At 43.6% G+C, this 22,451-nt stretch overlaps 1 protein-coding gene across 1 annotated transcript in view; it reads right to left on the minus strand.

The window, feature by feature from the left end:
* Nucleotides 1-22,212, minus strand: part of LOC141084169 (cell surface hyaluronidase CEMIP2-like) — a 158,746-nt gene extending 136,534 nt beyond the window's left edge. Inside the window, exon 1 of the mRNA XM_073568665.1 lies at nucleotides 22,148-22,212. The gene's annotated coding sequence lies outside the window, so the exon portion shown is untranslated. The remainder of the gene's footprint in view (nucleotides 1-22,147) is intronic.
* Between the last annotated feature and the right edge of the window lie 239 nt (nucleotides 22,213-22,451).

Below are 22,451 nucleotides of genomic sequence, written 5' to 3' on the forward strand. Positions count from 1 at the left end.
GCGGGACGAGTTGACGTTTTTATTGGTACCATTTTCGGGCACGTGACATTTTTTGATCGCTTTTTATTCCGATTTTTGGGACGCAGAATGAACAAAAACCAGCGTTTCAAGAATTTCTTTTAGGGGGTGCGTTTACACCGTTCCGCGTGCGGTAAAATTGATAAAGCGGTTTTATTCTTCGGGTCAGTACGGTTACAGCGATACCTGATTTATGTCGTTTTTTTATGTTTTGTCGGTTTTTTGCAATGAAAACTATTTTATATAAAAAATAATTATTTTTGTATCGCTTTATTCTGTGAGCTATAACTTTTTTATTTTTTTGCGGATGACGCAGTATGGTGGCTCGTTTTTTGCGGGACAAGATGACGTTTTCAGCGGTACCATGGATATTTATATGCGTCTTTTTGATCGCGCGTTATTGCACTTTTTGTTTGGTGGTATGATAATAAATCATTATTTTTTGCTTCGTTTTTTATTTTTATTTTTTAAGGGGTTCGCTAAAGGGGTTAACTAATGGGAAAGTTTTATAGGGCAGGTCATTATGGACGCGGCGATACCAAATATGTGTACTTTTATTGTTTTTGTTTTTTTTTATTTTGAAAAAATGGGTTTATTGGGGAATATTTTTTTTTTTTTTTACTAATTTATTTAGCGATTTTTTTTAAATTATTTTTAACACTTTTTCTTTTTTTTTTACTTTATTACCTTGTCCCAGGTGGGACATCACTGTCCTGTGACAGATCGCTGATCTGTCACATCACAGATCACTGTGACAGATCAGCGATCTGTCACAGGCACTGCTGCAGACTTCCTCATGCCTGCGCTTTGCAGGCAGTGAGGAAGTCAGCTCTCTACAGGCCCCCGAAGGCCCCCGTCGCCATCTTGGATCCGGGGGCCTGTAGGGAAAGAGCACCCCGCAGCAGCGCTGCACATTGCGCTGCCGTGGGGGGCTCAGGGAAGCACGGAGGGAGCCCCCTCCCTGCCGATGCTTCCCTTTAACCCCCGGTACACCGCGATCGCGTTTGATCGCGGTGTACAAGGGGTTAACGTGTCGGGGGCGGTCCGTGACCGCCCCTGACACACTGTGCTGGGTGTCAGCTATGATAATTAGCTGACACCCGGCTGCGATCAGCGGCGCTCACCACGTGGGCGCCGCTGATCGCTGGGACGTAATATTCCGTCCATGGTAGTTAGGTCCAGGGTCACATGGACGGAATATTACGTCCTTTGTAGGTAAGGGGTTAAAAAATCTCGGTTACAACCGGTGACAGTCCAACAATTCTTGGGCTTGATCCTAGATTCTGAGAAACAGGAATGCCATCTGCCTCCGGAGAAGCTTGTTCGCCTACACTATCAGGTCCTGAACGCTTCCAATAACCCTACCATGTCCCTCAGGAGAGCCATATCCCTTCTGGGTTCTCTTTCATCCTGTATCCCGGCTGTCCAGTGGGCCCAGTTCCATTCAAGAACACTACAGATCGAGGTTTTAGTACATCAAAGAATGCTCGGGGGTTACTTAGAGGGCCAGCTAACCTTGTCCCGGAACACAAGGGAGTCCCTAGAGTGGTGGCTAGACAAGGATAATTTATCCAGAGGGGTTCCCTGGGAGTATGACATATCCCGCATAATCACCACGGATGCTAGCCCTTCCGGTTGGGGGGCTCATATGGGTGAGATTCTGGTCCAGGGCCTATGGGAGCATCATCAGATAGAGATGTCATCTAACTTGAAAGAGTTGACAGCAGTAGAGCAGGCAGCTAAGAGACTACTTGTGTATCTACAGGGCCATCATGTGCGAGTGCTCTCCGACAATCAGGTCACCGTGGCTTATATCAACCACCAAGGCGGGACTCGTTCCAAATCCCTGATGAATGTGGCAAAACGGTTGTTCCAGCTAGCAGAGCAGCATTTTCTATCTTTAACAGCTCTACATATAAAAGGGAAAGAAAATATCACAGCAGATTTCTTAAGCCGCAATCTACTAAGACAAGGAGAATGGTCCCTAAAAACTTCCATCTTCGACCTGATTGTACAAAAATGGGGACAACCAGAGATAGATCTCTTCGCTACCATGGAAAACAGAAAATTAAGGCAGTTCTGCTCTCTAAATCCCAGAGAGAACCCCCTGGCGGTAGATGCCTTTCTGATAAAGTGGGACTTCAGGCTAGCATACGCCTTCCCTCCCCTATCACTACTACCCCTGGTGATGAGAAAAATCAGGAGGGACAGAGCAAGGGTTATAGTTATCGCTCCATTTTGGCCCAGGAGGGCATGGTTCTCATGCCTCAGGACCATGTCGGTGTCCGAGCCTTGGGTCCTTCCGGACATCCCGGATCTCCTATCCCAGGGCCCAGTCTTCCATCCTCAGGTGGCTGGCCTACATCTGACGGCGTGGAGTTTGAGCGGACATTGCTAAGAGAAAAAGGCTTCTCCCCAGACCTGATTAACACTCTACTTAAAAGTAGAAAAATCATCACTACCAAAATGTATGTCAGGATTTGGAAGAGATTCCTTCAGAACTCCGGAATAGTTGCTGGGGTTTCAGCACCTATAAACCAGATCTTAGAGTTTCTTCAGAAAGGTCTGGATATGGGGCTTTCCACTAGTACCCTTAAAGTACAGGTATCAGCCTTGGGGGCCCTCTTTAGCTGCAACATCGCGGGTAATTACTGGATCAGTAGATTCATTAAGGCAGCAGGTAGATCCAGGCCAATAGTGAAAGATAGGTTCATGCCGTGGGACTTAAACCTAGTCCTCACGGCTATGACAGAGGCTCCATTCGAACCTATTTCATCAGCTTCCATAAAAAACCTGTCCCTTAAAGTAGCCTTCCTGGTAGCTCTAACCTCAGCTCGTAGAGTAAGCGACATCCAGGCATTATCTAGGCGTCCTCCTTATATACAGTTTAAGGACGATAGGGTAACACTCAGACCTGATCCGGCGTACTTACCTAAGGTAGTTTCTAGCTTTCACAGGACACAGGAAATAGTCCTTCAATCCTTCCTCCCTAATTCAGCTAATGAGAAGGAAGAGAAACTACACACCCTAAATATTAGGAGATGCCTCAGAATATCTGGCAGTTACCGATCCCTGGAGAAAAGATAATGCCCTGTTTGTCTCCCATCAAGGCCCTAGGAAAGGTTGTAGAGTGTCAAAAAGCACACTAGCTAGGTAGATTAGTGAGGCGATTTCAATAGCATACACCTCAAAAGGCAGGTCGCCACCCGGGAAGCTGAGGGCGCATTCCACCAGAGCCATGGCGACCTCGTGGGCCGAGAGATCAGAAGTCTCCATCGACCAAATATGTAAGGCGGCTACTTGGTCCTCTCCGAGCACCTTTTATAGTCATTATAGGCTAGACTTGGGTGCTTCCACAGACCTCTCGTTTGGTTTAAGGGTACTGCAGGCTGTAGTCCCTCCCTAAATAGTTATTACTCTCTGTATTTCTCTCAGGTGGTGCTGTCATGGACGACCGAATAAAGTCGCAGTTACTCACCGGTTAACGGTATTTTTCGGAGTCCATGACAGCACCCGTAGATTCCCTCATTTTAGTTTAAATTTTGGGTGTGCACTTCTTCCCCTTATATGTACATGGGTAATTTAAATAGTCGTATAAAGTATTGTAGATAAATTATGCTATTAACCATTGTGGTCCTCTTGTGCTCTGTAATCCAACTGCGTGGGAGAGGTGCCGCCTTTTTGTATCTGTAGGTTTCCTGCTCCTAAAGGGCGGATCCCCTCTCTCAGGTGGTGCTGTCATGGACTCCGAAAAATACCATTAACCGGTGAGTAACTACGACTTTCTCCCACATATGGGGTATCAGTGTACTCAGGACAAATTGGACAACAACTTTTGGGGTCCAATTTCTCCTGTTACCCTTGGAAAATAAAAAAATTGGGGACTAATTGATCATGTTTGTGGAAAAAATACGATTTTTTTATTTTCATGCCCGGGATTATAAACTTCTATGAAGCCCTTGGGGATTCAAAGTGCTCACCACATATCTAGATAAGTTCCTTAGGGGGTCTAGTTTCCAAAATGGGGTCATTTGTGGGGGGTTTCCACTGTTTAGGTACATTGGGGGCTCTCCAAAGACAACATGACACCCGCAGACCATTCCATCAAAGTCTGCATTCCAAAACGTCACTACTTCCTTTCCGAGCCCCGACATGTGCCCGTACAGTAGTTTTCTCCCACATATGGGTGTCAGCGTACTCAGGACAAATTGTACAACAACTTTTGGAGTCCAATTTCTCCTGGTACCCTTGGGAAAATAAAAAAAATTGGTGACTAAAAGATCATGTTTGTGGAAAAAATACGAATTTTTTATTTTCACGACCGGGCGTTATAAACTTCTGTGAAGCACTGGGGGGTTCAAAGTGCTCACCGCACATCTAGATAAGTTCCTTGGGGGGGGTCTAGTTTCCAAAATGGTGTCATTTGTGGGGGTTTCCACTGTTTTGGTACATCAGGGGTTTTCCAATCGCGACATGGTGTCCGATCTCAATTCCAGCCAAAAACGTCAAATGGCGCTGCTTCCCTTCCGAGCTCTGCCATGCGCCCAAATAGTGATTTACCCCCACATGTGGGGTATCAGCGTACTCAGGACAAATTGCACAATAACTTTTGGGGTCCTGTTACCCTTGGAAAAATAAGAATTGAGGGTGAAAAGATCATTTTTGTGGAAAAAATACGATTTTTTAATTGTATAGCTGTATGTTATAAACTTCTGTGAAGCCCTTGGGGGTTGAAAGTTCTCACCACACATCTAGATAAGTTCCTTGGGGGGTCTAGTTTCCAAAATGGTGTCATTTGTGGGGGGTTTCTACTGTTTTGATACATCAGGGGTTTTCCAATCGCGACATGGTGTCCGATCTCAATTCCAGCCAAAAACGTCAAATGGCGCTGCTTCCCTTCCGAGCTCTGCCATGCGCCCAAATAGTGGTTTACCCCCACATGTGAGGTATCAGCGTACTCAGGACAAATTGCACAATAACTTTTAGGGTCCTGTTACCCTTGGAAAAATAAGAATTGAGGGTGAAAAGATCATTTTTGTGGAAAAAATATGATTTTTTAATTGTACGGCTGTATGTTATAAACTTCTATGAAGCCCTTGGGGGTTCAAAGTTCTCACCACACATCTAGATAAGTTCCTTGGGGGGTCTAGTTTCCAAAATGGGGTCACTTGTGGGGAGTTTCCACTGTTTAGGTACATCAGGGGCTCTCCAAACGTGACATGGCGTCCAATCTGAATTCTTCTTACCTTCCGACGTCCTGCGCAGCCGTTCCCAGTAATCCTTTGCGAAAATGCCCGCGATGACATCCGTTCTCGCGGGATCGCGATGTCTCGCGGTAATTCACGATGACGTCGCGCGAATGACAGCGAGACTTCGCGATCCCGCGAGTACGGACGTCATCGCGGGCATTTTCGCAAAGGATTACTGGGAACGAGAGCGTGGAGAGAAGCGGGAAGGCTGCGCGGGACGTCGGAAGGTAAGAATAACAATATTTTTTATTTTAAATTCTATTTTTTACAGGGATATGGTACCCAAAGCCAGGAGGACAGTCTCCTCTCCTCCGGACCGTGGGTACCATCCACAAATGTTCTGCTTACTTTCCGCATGGTGTGCACAGCCACATGCGGGAAGTAAGCGGAACAATGCATTCCTATGGGTGCGAGATCGCCGCGATTCCGCAAAATTAATGAGCATGCTGCGGTTTTTACCGCGAAGCGATTCCGCCGCGGAAAAAACTGCAGCATTAGCACAGCATTGCGGAATCCCATAGGAATGCATGGGATGCTTATTTTTCGCGTTTTCGCGGAAAAATCGCGCGGTTAAAACCGCCGCGGAAACGCAAAAAAAAGCCACGTGTGAACTCAGCCTAAGGGGTGCAGTTTTTAGAATGGTGTCACTTTTGGGTATTTTCTATCATATAGACCCCTCAAAGTGGCTTCAAGTATGATGTGGTCCGTAAAATTAAAATGGTGTTGCAAAAATGAGAAATCGCTGGTCAATTTTAACCCTTATAACTTCCTAACAAAAAAAAATTTTGGTTCCAAAATTGTGCTGATGTAAAGTAAACATGTGGGAAATGTTACTTATCAAGTTTTTTGTGTGCCGTATCTCTGTGATTTAAGGGCATAAAAATTCAAAGTTGGAAAATTGCAAAAAATTTTTCACAAATAAACGCAAATTATTTGAATGAAATTTTACCACTATCATGACGTACAATATGTCACGAGAAAACAATGTCAGAATCACCGGGATCCATGGAAGTGTTCCAGAGTTATGACCTCATAAAGGGACAATGGTCAGAATTGTAAAAATTGGCCCAGTCATGAACGTGCAAACCACCCTTGGGGGTGAAGGGGTTAAAGGGGTCTGAATACTTTCCGAACCCACTGTATATTCTGAAGGGACAGACTTAGTTAAAGGTTGTGATTAGCCCATAGTGGGAGGGACCAGTCCAGGAAAAAAGGACTGCTTCTTGGTACTGACTAAGATAGGGAAGTATCGTAATCAAGGTCAAGCTCAAGGCAGTGGGCTGCTAGTGTCAGCAAGATTGTATCATTCATGGTAGTGGGAGGCCTTACTGGAATCCCTTGCAGAAATTTCTGCGACATCCAGAGCTCAGGGCTTGTTATGTGTACCACGGAGAGTACCTTATCCTCTGGTGTACAGGGGACAATGGAGGTGAAACTGCGAGAAGCAAAGGTGAAGGATCCCTAGCGTACTGTGGGACTAGACGGGAAATGCCAAGGGCTGACAAAGCCAGTGAACGTGGGGATAGTCCAAGAGGAACTGATAGCAATGCTGAGGGCGTGCTGTGTTGAGGATGCAAGGGACAGAAAGTGTGGTGTGCAATACTGCGTGTTGAAGTCTGATGAACTTGAATTGTTCAGTAAACTTCTGGTTGTTGAAAATAACCTGGTGACCCTTGATCTATGTGTGGCAGCTCCTGAAGATGGAGGCCTGGTGACGGCGAAGGTTTGCTGCCTACAAGTGAGTGTGATCTACCCTACATATGATAGCACATTGGGACTGAGATGCGATATTCCTGTAAACTGGCTGGGCATTATGGAGCAGCAGCTCAGCCATGGCTACCACCCGCAGGCACTTTGCACGTTTCCACGTAGCATAAACACTGTGTTATTTCATGCCACTTTTTTTCTCCAGAAAATGTGTGTTTAACTGTCCAAGCAAACTGGATGTGATTTTATGGAAACTCTGTGTGTCTAGAGACGCTGTAGATCTGTGCTTTTTTTGTGCATTTTTCTGCATAAGCTTTTATGGGGAGCCTGAAAAAACAATGCATTTAAAAAAAATGCTATAGAGTTTTTAAAGAATCACTCCCACAACATGTTTTTATTCCCTAAACCTGTCTTAAATGTATATGTAATGTAGTGTAAGTGCGTTAATATACTTACACAAGCACTGTGTTTCCAGCACCGCTCCAGCTCCAGTCTTCTCACTCACATGACTGAAATTCACACTGGGAACAATGTGTGAGCTGGAAGTCTCTTTTTCAGTGTAGGTCTATGGTCAGGCTGCATACACCTACATTGTAAAAAAGACTTCTGGCTCACACATAAACCTTAGTGTTATTTGGCGAGTTAAAATTTTAGCCACGTGAGTGAGAAGTTTAGAGCAGTGCTGGAAAGAGGGGGAAAATCTGTGATCGGAAAGTATATTAACACACTTACACTACATTACATATACATTTAAGACAGGTTTAGAGCATAGAGATTTCCTTGTGATCCAGCACAGCCCCAGTCCTCTTCTCAGTGACATCACCGCTCTCCCTACTATCCAGCTCACCCTATGCTCCATGTGTGAGCCAGAAGTCTCTTCTATATTGTAAGTCTATGTTGCATCATTATGAACCTCATTATGACCCTCCATAGACTTACATTGTAAAAGTCACTTTTGCAGAGCTCAGTGTGATCCGGGGAGTCTGAAGAGCAGTCTCATCACTGAGAAGAGGAGCTGAGCGGCACTGGATCCCGGAGAAGAAGTCTGTAGGTCAATATACTAACACACACACAATAATGTACATACATATATACCCAGCTTTAGTGAAAAAAAGTTCATAGGAGGGCTTCTTGAAAGGGGATGTCAGTTTGAAAAGGACCGTCTGCAATCACAAGCGTATTGCGCGAGGCCAGAAACAGACTAGCTGAATTCTGGCCAGGAGTATGTACATTGCATACTTGCGATAACGTGACCGCGTTCCCAACACTGACACCAGAGAATCCTCACAGCGCAAAGTGCTTGCTCTGTGAGGATTCATAGGTATACAGTCACACAGAGTGACTGCAGACTTGTCCAGATAAGCCCTGTAAGTGCAAAATCAGAGCTTTTCTAAACTTAAAAAATGCATTAAAAATCAGGTCTGCACTAAAAACGCATCAAATAGAGGGGACAATGCAGGAAAAATGCAATCATAAGCGAAGATTGTTATTTTGTATTATGGTGCAGACATCTATATAAAACATGCAGATAAAAAGCATCTGAAAAAACACAGCATTTACACTACATGTGAACACGGCCTAAACCTTCAAGTTGTATGATGACCTAAAAAGGTGGGTTTGTTTCATAATTATTTTAAAGAGAACCTCTCAGGTCCCCCAAAGCTTTTACCCCCTTTCTAACATCGGGCGTAAATGTACGCCGATGTCTGTCTCCCTCCCTTGGATGTGGGCTGCGGCGCTGATCCCACATCTTTCCCCTCACATGTCGGCTATTTTTAAAAACTTTAGAAAAATAAAAAATATAAAAGAAATCACCCTCCTTTCACCCCATTCAAAATAAAACAATTAAAAAAAATCAAACATACACATATTTGGTATCGCCGTGTTCAGAATCGCCCGATCTATCAGTATAAAAAAAATTAACCCAATCGCTAAATGGTGTAACGAGAAAAAAAAGTCAAAACACCAGAATTAAGTTTTTTTGGTCGCCGCAACATTGGAATATAATGCAATAACGGACGTTCAAAAGATTGTATCTGCATCAAAATGCTATCATTAAAAACGTCAGCTTGGCACACAAAAAATAAGCCCTCACCCAACCCGAGATCACGAAAAATGGAGAAATGGCCTCGGAAAATGGCACAACTTTTTTTAATTTTTTTAACAACCTTTGGAATTTTTTTCATCACTTAAATAAAAAAGAACATACTGTAAACATGTTTGGTGTCTATGAACTCGTAATGACCTGGAGAATCATAATGGCAAGTCAGTTTTAGCATTTAATGAACATGGTGGAAAAAAAAACAACTGTAGGATTGCAGTTTTTTTTGCAATTTCACAGCACTTGGAATTTTTTTCCTGTTTTTGAGTACATGACATGGTAAAAGCAATGGTGTCATTCAAAAGTACAACTCGTCCCGCAAAAAAACAAGCCCTCACATGGCCATAGTGACTAAAAAAGTAAAAACTTATGGCTCTGGGAAAAAGGGGAGCGAAAAATTAAAATGCAAAACCAAAAATACCCCTGGTTGTTAAGAATTTCAAGTACCCCATGACCTTTTAGACCCTTAGTCAGGTATGCCAGTAAGGCCGGTTTCACATTTGCATTTCAGGGCGCAGCGCCAAACGCAACCTGTTGCAATTTGGTTGCGCTCGGCGCACCGTCAAAAGGACCCAGGCGACGCCAAACGCATACTGCGCACGGCCTGCGTACTCAGTGATAAAGATAGGGGACGCATGACGCATGCAGAGTCATGCGCCCGGAGGCGGAGCTACTGGCGGAGGCGCAGCAGGGGGCGGGGCTTAGTGGCAGCCGTGCGCAGGCCATCGCTGTGCCCTGAAGCGCAAATGTGAACCCGGCCTAATATATTTGTTGTTTTATAGAACTATACATATTGGAGCAAAATCAACTTACATGAACCAGGATTAGTCCAGTGAGGTATTTACTGACTGAAACTACAGTAGCACGGATTCAGCAGTTGCACTCATACCACCTGACCATGATTGACAGTCCTGGGCCGTACCGCTGGCATCTGAAGTTTGCACTCCTCCTGCATCGCTTCTCCCAACACAGATTTGCTGTGGACTCACAGAAGCATCTGCTTTTTGAATGTCAAGGTATTAGCAGAGCTGTGATGGGGAAGAGAGATGCTGGGTGACGCTCAAACTGTATAGACACTGACAGGATGAGGGCCGTCAATCATGTCTAATGAATGTGACTGCTGCTCCGGAGCCCAGACTATTGTCTATCAGTGAATTATCGCCTCATTGGACTAGTTCTGATTCAGAGAAGGAGGAAAATGCCGGCACAGCATTTCAATATAATTAAAAAAAATATTCAAAATTCCATAAATACAGGTGGAAACACATAACTCAATAACCTGACCCGTTTCTGACGCAACAAACTCCCTTAATCATAGGACGGAGAAAGGGGCTACGGAAAATCTATTTAAAAAATAGAAACACAATCACCAGAATGAACACATACAGCAATGGGGAAACATTGCATTTAATAATAGGCTAATAAAGTACCCAAAAATAATCCAAATTAAAAAGTGTCAAACATAAGAATTACTAATTAATGAAAAACAGATACCGTAGTTTCTGTAATTCAAACCATGTTGGTATTTGGTATTTATGGTCGGGATCCAATATGCGTCTCACAATGCAAGCTCTCTTCTCTTTTGGGGTGTGGCACTTTTTCAATAGGAAATAAATTGAAGTGGAAGGTATCACCATTATGAATGATGACAAAATGTTTTCCCGCCCCTGAATATGTTCCGATCTTTTTACCTATATTGGAAAGGTGCTCTGCAATTCGATTTTTTAACTTTCTAGTCTTATATCCAATGTATCTAACATTGCAACTGTCACTTTCAACACAGTATACAGTATTACGTGGTTGATAAAAGCATCAATCCTGTGATCTGCTGCATGCGGTAAAACAAAAGTTTTTTGTTTTGGGCAAAAGTACAAATGTTAGAGCCACTGCCAGCTCACCTAAAAAATTCTCTAATTGATAACCAGGTTTGTTCGGAAATGGATTTCTATTAAAAAAACACTTGGAGAGAGGATATTGGCCAAAGACTATCATATCCTGTCCACATATCAGCAACCCCCTTGAGTAATTTTCCTAAGCACCACATCTGGATTCACCACTGATAAATATTTTAGGTTGATATTTTTTATTTGGCCGGACTGTGGACTAAAAGGTGTAGAGAAAGTCACAGGAAATAGAGGTTTCGATTTATCATTTACTGAGTTACCATATAATACACTGTTTCTAGGTTTAATTCGTACCTTATTAAATGTTTGTTTGACAAAGTGTTTACCATATCCTCTATCATTCAGTCTGTTATTGATCGTGGTCCCCTCATGAGAGAAAGTAGTATTACCAGAACAGATATGCTTGGCACAAAGGAACTTGCATATGAGACCTGATGGCTTGTAAAATTGTAATACCAGTCACATCTTTTCTGTATGAAGACATCTCTACCCTGGCCAAGTTCGATTTGCCTGTCAAAACGATCATTGACAGGCCCAGGACTCCAGGAGTAAAATGCAAATTGTACCCCTTTATTGTTTAAATATGCCTCAAAGTCTGGAACGACCGACACATCACTGGACCAAACCACAAGAAGATCGTCTACGTATCAGCCGTGCCAGACTGTAAGGGAAGAAAAGTGATTGGCATTATTAAAAATATATTCCCCCTCCCACCACGCCATAAACAGAATTGGTAGAGATGGGGATCTCTATTTCTCCTGAATTATCCTGAATGCTATCTCTGTGTTTTCAACTCTGCAAGCTTCTATATGGTAACCAGCTTTTCCAATCTCTGCTCTGAATCCACTCCTGTGTCTCCATTCAATGTCAGCAAGCAGTTAATCCTGAATGCTATCTCTGTGTTTTCAACTCTGCAAGCTTCTATATGGTAACCAGCTTTTCCAATCTCTGCTCTGAATCCACTCCTGTGTCTCCATTCAATGTCAGCAAGCAGTTAATCCTGAATGCTATCTCTGTGTTTTCAACTCTGCAAGCTTCTATATGGTAACCAGCTTTTCCAATCTCTGCTCTGAATCCACTCCTGTGTCTCCATTCAATGTCAGCAAGCAGTTAATCCTGAATGCTATCTCTGTGTTTTCAACTCTGCAAGCTTCTATATGGTATATAGTTTTTTTCAACTTACTCTGCTTGTCCCCTTATGTTGTGAGGTCAAGAAACTTTTCAAAGTGCTTTATGATCCATGTAGTGCTGGACATGTGTTTATTTGACCACAACATTTTATTGGGTCCTGGTGTCTCAATTTAGTGTGATTGATTAACGAGAAGAGAGAGAGCCCAAAAAAAAAAAAAAAAAGTTCTAAGTCTTATCCTCCTATATATTCAGACATAGCTTGGGGATAGCATTTATGCAGGGGGCATTTATGCACACTTTATCCAAGTACAGTTTATCAAAGTACTGGCAGTTATAACATGGCAGTTAGACAGGGCAGGAGACAGGTAAGACATTTATATACATCTACTCCCTGTACATTTGGAAGACAACAAATATATACCATATGCATTTGTGTAATTTATATCCTGGCCGCTGCATTCACACACATCAACCGCCCTGGCATTAACTCTCAACACTCCATCCACATTGGCCCCTCGCTTCTTTCCTCTCCTATGTATAGCACTCATGCTCTTTTCACGTTGTTAAACTGCACAGATCCAGTCAGTCCCACCATTCAACATCAGAGACGCTCTCACAAATCACTTAACCATCTGCTCACTCTTTCTATCCTCCTTCTCCTAGTCGCAGGAGACATTGCTCCCAACCCTGGTCCCCCATGTTATAGAAAGTCAAACCTCCCGACTGCTACACTCAGAAACCCCTCTAATCTTATTAATATTCCCTGCATGCCATCTGTCTCTCTTAATTGTGCACTTTGGAATTCTCGCTCAGTGTGTAACAAACTCTCCTTCATTCATGACTTTTTCCTTTCTAATTCTCTTAACCTCCTGGCTCTTACTGAAACCTGGATCCAGCAGTCAGACACTACCGCTGCTGCTGCTCTTTCATACGGGGGGCTTCACTTCTCTCATACCCCAAGATCAGACAATAGAGCTGGTGGAGGCGTTGGTCTGCTCCTATCACCAAAATGTACCTTTCAGGTTATCCCTCAAGTACCCTCACTTGTCTTCCCTTCTTTTGAGGTCCATGCCGTCAGACTCTACACCCCCTTCTCCATGCGAGTGGCGGTGGTGTATCGTCCTCCCGGCCCCTCCCATCAGTTCCTGGATCATTTTGCCACTTGGCTTCCACATTTTCTCTCCTGTGACATCCCTACCCTCATCATGGGTGATTTCAACATCCCCATTGCTCTTCCCCTCTCCCCATCTGCTACTCACCTTTTATCTCTAACCTCCTCATTTGGCCTTTCGCAGCTTACTAATTCTCCAACGCATGAAGACGGAAACTCCCTCGATTTGGTCTTCTCTCGGCTTTGTGCAGTGGATGATTTTGCAAACTTCCCTCTCCCGCTCTCTGACCACAATCTTCTTTCATTCTCTATCAAGAACTGCCAGGCTGCTCAGGTCACCCCCACTGTCCAGACTTATAGAAACATACAGGCCACTAACACCCAGAAACTTCTGAAGAACTTGCAGTCTTCATTGGCCCCTATCTCCTCCCTCTCATGTCCTGATTCTGCATTGAAGCATTACAATGAAACACTTCAAAGTGCCCTGGATGAATTTGCACCCCCTATAAATAGAACACCACAACGCAGACGGCGACAACCCTGGCACACGGTGCAAACACGTTTCCTGCAGCGGTGCTCCAGGTGCGCCGAACGTCTGTGGAGAAAATCCAATCTACCCGAAGATTTCATCCATTTTAAGTTTATGCTTAGAACATACAACACTGCCCTTCACCTCTCCAAACAAACCTATTTCAACACCCTCATCACCTCACTGTCCAATAACCCGAAACGTCTCTTTGACACTTTTCATTCTCTACTCAATCCAAGAGTACAGGCCCCAACCACGGAGCTCCGAGCTGACAATCTGGCCAATTACTTCAAAGAAAAAATTGACCAGATCCGACAGGAAATTATCTCCCAATCACCTCATACCATGCACTGTCCTCCCTCCCCCACTGCATCTAACTCACTCTCTGATTTTGAACCAGTCACAGAAGAAGAAGTAAGCAGGCTCCTTGCATCTTCTCACCCAACTACTTGCACCAGTGACCCATTTCCGTCACAGCTCCTTCAGTCCCTTTCCCCTGCTGTCACCCCTCACCTAACTAAAATATTTAACCTCTCTCTCTCTTCTGGTATTTTTCCCTTCTCATTTAAGCATGCCATCATACATCCACTACTTAAAAAACCATCCCTCGACCAAAACTGTGCCGCTAACTATAGACCTGTCTCTAATCTTCCCTTCATCTCTAAACTCCTGGAACGCCTGGTCCACTCCCGTCTTATCCGCTATCTCTCAGAAAACTCTCTTCTCGACCCTCTCCAATCCGGTTTCCACTCTTTACACTCCACTGAAACTGCCCTCACTAAAGTCTCTAATGATCTGCTAACAGCTAAATCAAATGGTCATTACTCCATGCTAATTCTCTTGGATCTCTCTGCAGCATTCGACACTGTGGATCATCAGCTCCTCCTCACTATGCTCCGTTCCATTGGCCTTAAGGATACCGTTCTCTCCTGGTTCTCCTCCTATCTCTCCGACCGCTCCTTTACTGTATCTTTTGCCGGTTCCTCCTCCTCTCATCTTCCCCTTACTGTTGGGGTCCCCCAAGGATCGGTTCTAGGTCCCCTCCTCTTCTCCTTGTACACTGCCCCTATTGGTCAAACAATCAGTAGATTTGGTTTCCAGTACCATCTCTATGCTGATGACACCCAATTATACGCTTCTTCTCCTGACATCACGCCAGCCTTTCTAGAAAACACCGGCGATTGTCTAAACGCTGTGTCTAATATCATGTCCTCACTATATCTGAAACTGAACATGTCAAAGACTGAACTCCTGGTGTTTCCTCCCTCTACTAATGTACCTATACCCGACATTGCCATTTCTGTGTGTGGTTCCACTATTACTCCCCAGCAACAGGCCCGCTGTCTTGGGGTCATACTTGATTCCGAGCTTTCCTTTGCCCCCCACATTCGATCACTGGCTCGCTCTTGTCATCTGCACCTCAAAAACATTTCTAGAATTCGACCTTTTCTTACCTTTGACGCTGCAAAAACTCTTACTGTTTCTCTTATTCATTCTCGTCTCGACTATTGTAACTCTCTTCTAATCGGTCTCCCTCTTACCAAACTCTCCCCCCTCCAATCTGTCTTGAATGCTGCAGCCAGGATCATATTCCTCACCAATCGTTACACTGATGCCTCTACCTTGTGCCAGTCATTACACTGGCTACCCATCCACTCCAGAATTCAGTATAAACTTATTACCCTCACTCACAAAGCCCTCCATGGCTCAGCACCACCCTACATCTCCTCCCTTGTTTCAGTATACCACCCTACCCGCGCCCTCCGTTCTGCTGATGACCTGAGATTAGCATCCTCAATAATCAGAACCTCCCACTCCCGTCTCCAAGACTTTACACGTGCCGCGCCAATTCTTTGGAATGCACTTCCCAGGTCAATACGATTAGTCCCCAATCCCCACAATTTTAAGCGTGTCCTGAAAACGCATTTATTCAGACTGGCCTACCACCCCAACACATTAACCTAATCTATCCCTGTGTGGCAGAGCCAAAAGTTTTACCATAACCAGGTTCCCCGCATCATGTTCCCACATGCTTTATGCCTCCATTAGCCCTCTGTGTCTGTACTGTTACACACTTAACATTATGACTGGTCCATACATTCAGGGTAACTGTTACCACCCACCTTTCGTGTCTCCCTCTTTCCTCATAGACTGTAAGCTTGCGAGCAGGGCCCTCTTTCCTCTTGGTATTTGTTATAATCTACTATATGTGATTATTGTTATGCTGTAATGTCTATTGTCTGTACAAATCCCCTCTGAAATGTAAAGTGCTGCGGAATATGTCGGCGCTATAAAAATAAAATTTATTATTATTATTATTATTATTTCTCTCTCTTCTACCACACCTCCTCCTTTGGCATTTTTTGGTACCGTTTGTTTTCTATATCTCTCTCAACCAGTGCTTTAGTAGGATGTATCAGAGCCACAGTCTGTGGAATCATATAATCCGAAGAAGAAAAAGAAACCCGTTTGTTATTGGAGCCATCAGAATATTTACGTGAGTTATTGTGGATACGATGCTTAAGAATAGATCTAGCATTGAAAGTCCTGTGGTTTCTTTCTCTCCATGAATAGAATTTGTGATTATTATAATCCATGGAGTCTCTGTTAAACTCACCGGACGAGTCCCCGTTCATTAGCATACTGGAATAACTGATATAAACGTCTACAAGGTCATGGGGGAAATTTAAAAGCATCAGGGGACCTGATAGGTTCCATTTAAGAGCATCATTGGTCCCACTTTAAAGTTATAAAATTTAGTGAACATCTCTTTTAATACAGCAACCAATAGCCTTCTGTGTGACCCATCTGTACCTCCATTTGCCCCTGACAAACCTGATAGAAAAAATATGTCATTCTCCATTTTATGATTTATTATATTGCTGTTGACCTACAAAAGCATTGCTTTTACACTAGGGCGTTGATATTATTGGATATGTGACACTATGGCCTCATTCACACATCCAGTATTAAACACATACTGTGTACAGTGGGTGCGGAAAGTATTCAGACCCCTTTAATTTTTTCACTCTTTGTTTCATTGCAGCCATTTGGTAAATTCAAAAAAGTTCATTTTTTATCTCATTAATGTACACTCTGCATCCCATCTTGACTGAAAAAAAACAGACATGTAGAAATTTTTGCAAATGTGTTGAAGAAAGAAAAACTGAAATATCACATGGTCATAAGTATTCAGACCCTTTGCTCAGACACTCATATTTAAGTCACATGCTGTCCATTTCCTTGTGATCCTCCTTGAGATGGTTCTACTCCTTCATTGGAGTCCAGCTGTTTTTAATTAAACTGATAGGATTTGATTTGTAAAGGCACATACCTGTCTATATGACATAGTAACATAGTATTTAAGGTTGAAGGGAGACTTTAAGTCCATCTAGTTCAACCCATAGCCTAACATGTTGATCCAGAGGAAGGCAAAAAAAAATATGAGGCTAACACTAAGCTCCACATTGAGGAAAAAAATTCCTTCCCTACTCCACATACGGCAATCAGACTAGTTCCCTGGATCAATGCCCTATTAAAGAAACTAGTGTATATACCCTGTAATATTATACTTTTCAAGAAAGGCATCAGGTCCTTCTTAAATTTTAGCACTGAATCACTCATTACAGCATCATATGGCAGAGAGTTCCATAGTCTCACTGCTCTTACAGTAAAGAACCTGCGCCTGTGAGTATGCTTAAACCTTCTTTCCTCCAGACGTAGAGGATGCCCCCTTGTCCCCGTCACAGGTCTAAGAGTACAAAGATCATTAGAAAGGTCTTTGTATTGTCCCCGCATATATTTATACATTGTAATAAGATCACCCCTAAGCCTTTATTTTTCCAAACTAAATAACCCCAAGTGTAATAACCTGGTATTGCAGACCCCCTAGTTCCCTAATAACCTTGGTCGCTCTTCTCTGCACCCTCTCCAGTTCAGCTATGTCTTTCTTTTACACCGGAGACCAGAACTTTGCGCAGTATTCTAAGTGTGGTCGCACTAGTGACTTGTATAGAGGTAAAATTATGTTCTCCTCATGAGCATCTAGGCCTCTTTTAATGCATCCCATTATTTTATTTGCCTTTGCAGCAGCTGCCTGACACTGGCCACTAAATGTGAGTTTGTCGTCCACCCATACACCCAGGTCTTTTTCAGTGACAGTTTTGCCCAGTGTTTTACAATTAAGCACATAATTATACATCTTGTTTGTTCTACCCAAGTGCATGACCTTACATTTATCCCCATTAAAGCTCATTTGCCATTTATCAGCCCAAGCTTCTAATATACATAAATCCTCCTGTAATATAAAATTGTCCTCCTCTGTATTGATTACCCTGCAGAGTTTAGTGTCATCTGCAAATATTGAAATTCTACTCTCTATGCCCCCTACAAGGTCATTAATAAGCATATTAAAAAGAAGTGGGCCCAATACTGACCTCTGTACTGACCCAGACTATTTTTAAGGGGGCCAACACTATCATTTTTTAGTTTCTTACTATTTATGTAGTTAAAGAATATTTTGGGATTATTTTTACTTTCTCTGGCAATGAGTCTCTCTGTCTCAATCTTTGCTGTCTTGATTTGCTTTTTACAGAATTTATTTAATCTTCTGTATTTAGTTAATGCCTCATCACTACCTACAAGCTTTAATTCTCTAAATGCTTTCTTTTTGTCACTTATTGCGCCTCTTACAGCTCTATTTAGCCATAGTGGTTTCCTCCTATTTCTACCATGTTTATTCCCATATGGTATATATTGTGCACAGGTCCTATTCAGGATGCTAATAAACGTCTCCCATTTTCTTGGTGTATTTTTATGTCTCAGGATATCGTCCCAGTTAATTGCACCAAGATCTCTCATCCGTTGGAAATTTACCTTCCTGAAGTTTAGTGTCCTTGTAGCCCCTCTACAACACATCTTATTAAAGGATACATGAAAGCTTATTATTTTGTGATCACTATTACCCAAGTGACCCCCAACCCTTACATTTGATATGCGGTCTGGCATGTTGGTTAATATTGGGTCTAGCAGTGCCCACCTATTGTTTGGTCCTGAACCAGTTGTGAAAGGTAATTGTCTCTCATAGTTGTCAAAAACCTATTACCTTTGCTGGAACTGCAGGTTTCTGTTCCCCAATGTATTTCAAGGTAGTTGAAGTCCCCCATAATAATGACTTCTCCTTGACTCACTGCTTCATATATTTGCTTTACGAGGACATTCTCCATTGCTTCCATTATTTTTGGAGACTTATCACAGCTCACAGTGCATGTCAGACCAAATGAGAATCATGAGGTCAAAGGAACTGGCCAAGTAGCTCAGAGACAGAATTATGGCAAGGCACAGATCTGGCCAAGGATACAAAAGAATTTCTGAAGTACTCAAGGTTCCTAAGTATACAGTGGTCTCCATAAGAAGTTTGGGACCACCAACACACAACACTTACCTCTTCTCTTTCCACCGCTGCTCTGGCTTCTGCAGAGCGTCTCAGTGTCTCATCAACTGCACTGCTGGCACACGCTGAATCAGAGGCAGAGAGGGAGTGATGGGATAGGGAGCATCAAAGGTGTCGATAAGTTGAATGCGGGGGGGTGGGGAATGCGTCACTAGGCCCCTCTTACTCAGGGGCCCTATAGCAGCCGCATGGTGTGCTGGAACCAGCAGCACGCCACTGGCTGGGGACCCCTGGAGGAGCAGGGGTCCTAGGCAGCTGCCTGGTCTGCCTGCTCCTAGTGTAGGCCCTGTTCCTAGTCATCCGTTATGGAGCATGGCATGGACTCCAGGAGAGAGGCTAGGGAGTGAGTAGAGTAAAGCCTGTGGAGGAGTGAATGTCATCTAGCTATTATATTTTGAATGGTGTGAGAGATGGATATTGAAACTAGAAGCCCTGAGAGTGGCCACTTTGAGATTGATAGAGAGCTTCACAGATTGGTGTGTCTGAGAGCAAGAAGCCATGTACTTAGTATTGCCACAAGCATTAAGTTCGGCATCATATTAGGACTGATCCCACGATGGCATGGTCAATGCCAATAAAGACTCGGATTGTGAGAGAGTGTGCTGCAATGTAGAAAGAATTGTGTCTTCTGGTGGCTGCATCGGAGAATTATTGATATTGATTCAGCATCTGTAGTTACCCCCTCCTCCAAGTAAGGCAAGCTTCACACATTCACAGTCCATGTTCCATGTGCCTATGAGGCATCATCTGGAAATCGCAGTATGTACATGAAGCATGAAATGCATACATTTGGCCTTCAGAACAGTGAAAGTGGCTCCCAGGCTCAAATCGTATAAATTGTGCTATCTAGTTAGGTAACTACTGGCTCCAATCCCCCATAGAAGGACTACAGAGGTAATTAGGAGGACTGAATTCGGTCCCACTGCTATAAAGAGATTGCCTGGAATAGCTTACTATAACGTTATAATATCCACTATTAGCTATAGATCAGATAAATGCGTCACTGATGCATCTGCAGGTTATTAGCATTATGAAGGTGCCTGGCCGCAGTACTGAAAGTGCGGCACCCAGGAGAAAATGAACTTCATTTCTCCCAGGAACTACTGACTTTCAGTCATACAGGCGTACCTGGAGCCATTACAGTCACAGCACTGTAAGGTAACACTAAGGCTATGTGCACACGTAGTTGGAAGTGCTGCGTATTTTTCCGCTCTGATTCTGAAAAATCCGCAGGTCAAAATACCTGCGTTTTACCCCTTGCGGTTTCACACTTCACAATGGTGAAGGTGTGAAACCGCAGCGGAATCCACACAAAGAATTGACATGCTGCTGATTGTAACCCGCGGAGAAATCCGCAGCATGTGCACAGTTTTTTTGGTTTTATCATTGCAAACAATGGTACTGTACAATGCAGCAGAAACTGCTGCGGGCCCGCAGGGCTAGAACCGCTGCAGATCCACAGCAGAATCCGCAACGTGTGCACATAGCCTAAGGGCTCACTCCCACTTGTTCTCAGTGGCATTTTTTTCCCTGCTTCGATCGGATCACAGAAAAAAAAAGCAGCATGCTGCTATTGCATGCAAGATTCGGATTGCATGCACCCATATAAGTCTATGGGTGATTGTGAACCATAGCACTGCACTCTGATATCACCCGAGTGCAGTGCGATTCTTGTGATCACCGGCAGCAGAGGATATGGAGGAATTACTTTCTCTGTCTCCTCCACACCTGTGCTGCTATTCTCTCATGAGAGGATCGGAGCACAGATCACTGACACTCGGCTCACACTCGCAGCAGAACAGGAGCCGAGGGTAATTAGCACATCGCATCAGACGCCATACGCTAGTTTGACCCCGGCCTAACACTGACTGACAGCCTGCTCTGTACTGATGCACTGTGCAGCCGGCTGTCAGTCAGTGTGGGGATGTGCTCAGATACGCTGCTCTCAGTGCTGTAAGGGGTGTCTGTAATGGCTCCTGCATAACTGAAAGCTAGCAGGTCCTGGGAGAATGTAAGTTTATTTCCTCCTGGTTTCCGCACTTTCCTTACTGTGGCCAGGCAGCCTCATAACGCTTTTAGCCTGCAGATTAACTGTATATTTGCAGGTTAATAGCGTTATTGGACATGACAGGTTGCCTTTAAGTGGAGCAAGAACGTACAGAGCAGTCTCCCTGGCACCCACTGACGGACGGGCCAATACCGGCATCCATCTTGGGCACCAGTTCATTAGTACTCGGCAAGAGACAGTGATCATATGTCTGCCATTGTTCTTCTGCTGTTTTACAAGTATGACAGTGACTTCTGAAGACTGTAACCAGTGCGCCTGTGAACCACAAGGGGCTTGTTCACATGCTGTGGATTTGCTGTGAATTTTGCATCTGGATTTTGGTGGTGAAAAATTAACAACGAAGATTAGTAGCAGCAAAGTGAATGTATGAGATCTGACAAACCACACTGATTTTTTTTCTTAACAAGGTGGCACTGACTCTTGGTGGTAAACTGTAAGGTTATCAAGAATCAGTGCCACCGTGTTACCAGCGAGGGCATCCCATGGACCCCTTATAATTGTCCTATAAAGATAAATTTATATGTGTCAGAATTTTCGCAGAAAGCCATTCCATACAATCTGATTATATGTAATCATACCTCAAAAGTTAAGTAAATGTATGTCAAATCCAAGCCTTCACCTGCTCTAGCGGCGTAGTGTAAATAAAATGGTGTTAACATTAATTTTACGTAGAGTTAACCGGGTAACAATGATGTCAATAATAAAGCTGCCTCTGTGGTTTCCACATTGTACACGGGTCTGAAGTTAAACTATAAACTTGGCAGACATGTCTGAGTGCTACATTTTAAGTTAGAAACCTTCGTAATACAAATACATTTATCATTTTTTTTCTTTTTGCTGTGATTAGTTCGCTGAGAGTAAAGAAGGGAACACTTACCTCTGCAATGGCTTCCAGCAAGCACAGAGTGTCTTCTACTGCAGGAATAATGTGCAGCAACCGAGCGTGGCTCAGAGAAAGAATACTGACACTTTCCCCGAAATAATCCATTGTACCCCCCTCAGACTGGCTTTGTGCGCACTCCAAGACCACATGTAAGAAGAAACAGCTGTTACAAATAAGGCAAAGATGTGGTCTCCCAAGACCCTGAGAACTGATGGTAAAGCCATTAATATTTACTATCCTATACTCATATTTGCTTTCGAAAAATCACAAAACATTAAGGCTAGTTTCACACTTGCTT

The sequence above is a fragment of the Dendrobates tinctorius genome, unplaced genomic scaffold (assembly GCF_039654945.1).
Source record: "Dendrobates tinctorius isolate UK_male_01 unplaced genomic scaffold, ASM3965494v1 ptg000022l, whole genome shotgun sequence".
Classification (NCBI taxonomy): domain Eukaryota; kingdom Metazoa; phylum Chordata; class Amphibia; order Anura; family Dendrobatidae; genus Dendrobates; species Dendrobates tinctorius.